The following is a 3,468-nucleotide window of genomic DNA, read 5'->3' on the forward strand; positions in this document are numbered from 1 at the left end:
TCAGTGATATTCAGCTTTCTCTAGTTCTGCCATTCTGTTCACCCACACTGAAGCCTGTCAGCTCTCTGCCATATATACAATTTTTGATCCTTTCTGATTGGTTGCTCTCTCAATGCTAGTAATTAGCATAGTTCCTCCCTTTGGGGTGATACCTATTCAGCCAATCAGCTTTACCTGTCATTTGAGCTGGCCCTGGCTGAGAACCTCCTTCTCACCTGACTGACCCCTCCCTTCAGGTATTTTGGAGTGAACTCAGTCTGACCCTGCTGAACTTTACTTCACCCCAGTTACCTGTCTGCTTTTGGTCAACTCAGCCTGAGTCCTCCATTTTAATTTTTCTAATGTAAAATCATTGTGGCCACCGTTTTGGAAAACTTGTTCTAAACTATCACTATTTATTACTTATCAAAAGCCTTAAATCTCTGATTACATTTTTATGCATGTTTAAGCATTATGATACTGTCACCACTTTTGTTATGCTAATTGGGGGAGGTGAATTTTACAATGTTGTCTCTCTCTCTCTCTCTGAATATTTACAACTGCATGGCTGACTGCTCTCTTTGATGCTGCTGATTTTCTTACAGAGTATAGAGCAGCTAAAAGCCTCTTGTATCCGTCCCCTCCTTGGTGCGTGATATGCTTATACTCATTTACCAAACCACCACTCATTTAAATGGTGAGTTCAGTGGATGTTTGGTCTTGCCCAGTATTGGCTCCAGGCTCTCCTGTAGGATTGAGCAGATACCTCATCTTACTGGCACAGTTCCTCACCATCCACTTTCCTGTGTGCCATTATCAAGGCTTTGGAGCAGAGCCCGGCGCTGGAGTGCGGAGCAGCTCTGGAGCAGTGGAGCTGCAGGTTTTTGCCTGGAGCTGGAGCAAAGTTCCAAAGCCCTGGCCATTATAGTTTCTTTTAATACTTGTGGACTGTACATGCTTTAGCTGCTTAAATTTTTGTTTAACCCAGCACACCAGGACAATAAGCATCAGTGCCATCACAATCTGAAATGCTAAGACTATTACAACAGGATGTAAAATTGTATTAAGGAATCTTGTAGCTGTACGAGACCATCCCAAGAATACTTCCCACCAGCTATGTTTGGTGTCACTTTTTATACACTCTATAATTTGCTCAATTTTCTTAGTGGAGTGGTGAACAGTAATAATTTTCCTGAGCTTTTTCTAGTTGTTGTAAGTCAGGATGATCCATTAATTGCTTAACTAAGCTTATATTTAATCCCAAGGGTATTAGGTGAATCTTTTTATATATTTGATACTGATCCCTAATTTCCTCATTTCCAGTTTCACGTAGCATGAATTTGAAATTGCAACCAATCATGGAGGTGATATGAAAACAAATGCTTTTGTAATAAGGGTTCTGAGTTACATCACCCAAATTATTAACTTTAAACAATTTACACCAACTTCTAACACATACACATTTATTTCCAATATATACACAACTGATCCATTAAATGGATCTAAGGGTCTAACTGATAATGACTTTCCCCTTTCCTCATTTAAACATACATCATATGGCTGGATTACATCACTATTGCAATTTTATCCAATTCCATGTTCTTCCATACAAGCTTCAAGTTTTGCATGTAAAGTTTTGCCTTATGGCCCATAATTTGTGTTCTATATGTTGCATTATGCTGTTATTAACATGTAACCCTAGCGCTACAATAGGAGATATCCATTCAATTTGGGCATTAGACATTATGACTATGAATGTGGTAATTTGATTTAGTTGAGGATTGTATGTGAAATTCGCCATCTTCCACAAGGAATATTAATTTTGCCCAGCCTTAGTGGCATGTTTCTGTACTATACTTCTTATTTCTAAAGGTAAGATTCCACTCATTCCATCTCTTATAATATCTTTTACCACGTCATTAGTCCAAATCTGTGCTTGTATGCAAGCCGATGCCATGGATAAATTGCTTTGCAATACCTCTACTGTATGTAGTATGGCTAAATGATCAGCTTTTTGTAATTTTTCCCAGCTAGAGAGTAGGCTAGCTGTTAGAAAATGACTAGTGCTTATGTCATTTAAAGATGTTTTTAAAGGCTTGGACAAAGCTCCTAGGTGCTGTCCTACTGCACTTAACTTGTTAGCCAACACCTGTACATCTATACTGTTTAGTACTCCAAGTTCTGTGCCTGCTCCTCCTAGCACTGTATCTATTGAGGTTCAACATATTTAATACATTGTGGCTGTGCAGGTGAAATGTTCATAGAGGCTAAATTCACTATTACCTTTTTTAAAGAATAAGCGGTGTCTATTATTGTCTTTTAGCCTCCTCCTTTATTACATAAGGACCAATGTGGATTTGTTTAGGCTTGAATATCCATAGAATAGTAAAAGTATAATTGAAATTAGGGCCAGTAATTCTCCATGTTCCACTTTCATATCTTTTTGTTATAATTACACTACTGTCGCCCCAACAGACAAACAAAATTTGGCCTGTACTGTTTCCCTTACATTCAACTACCTCCTATCATTTGTTCATACCAGGGTACTTGCAGGCTTAATTAATTTCTAAATATAACTTTTTGGTTATACTTCACATTGAATGTTTATTCTGCTAACTCCTCCCTGTGGCTCAATGACATTAAATGAAGCATCTTTTATCCTAGCATTGTTATGAACCCATTTTAATAATATTAATTCTTTATCATCTCCTGTCCATTTGGGGGCATGCCATGCTATGAAGGCACATGAAAAGCTTCTTTCTAAAACTTGTGTACAATTGCTTCTTCCTGTGTCATTCCATATACAAACCCCTTCCCCTTTGTACCACAGCCTAGGTTTATCTTTTCCTGGGCCATCATTTATAATTCTCATATTTTGTCGTAGTCAATATGTCATTGACACATGTGCCCATGTTTCTTTCTTGTTTACCCAAATCCATTTATATTATTGTCCAATTAATATGACAGAACTTTAGATAATTTTCCCTTTATCCCATGGATTAGATGGGTTTATCCATCGGGTATGGCCCTCTTTCATATTTAATATTTTGGTTTCATGTACTAAACTCCATTTCTTCTTCTTGTTGTCTGAAGACCATTCACACATCATTGTAATATTATTTTTCTCTTCTTTTGCCTGGATGCTATTTGTTGGTATTTTAATTACAGAAGGGGTACTAGTTATTCTTTCTAATGCTACCAAGAGACTATAGGAACGTGCAAATATTTCAAACTTGTCTATTAGCGCACTTTGCCATTGTTTGGTACTTACTGCCTTTCCCTATATTGCACCTGTTCCTTCTTCAGCTGCCAGTTCACATTTTATTGACTCTGGTGAGGGGTGATCATGGGAACCTAAGGTTCCCTTGCCTAGAGAGGAGAATATAATAAAACATTTATGAGCATTTTCTGTAATAAACATTTTGCCTAAGTGATTTTGTGCAATGAAATTTATAACCCTTATAGGTCCCACTACAACTTTTACTATTC

The sequence above is a fragment of the Lepidochelys olivacea genome, assembly GCF_965140295.1.
Source record: "Lepidochelys olivacea isolate rLepOli2 genome assembly, chromosome: 2".
Lineage (NCBI taxonomy): Eukaryota > Metazoa > Chordata > Testudines > Cheloniidae > Lepidochelys > Lepidochelys olivacea.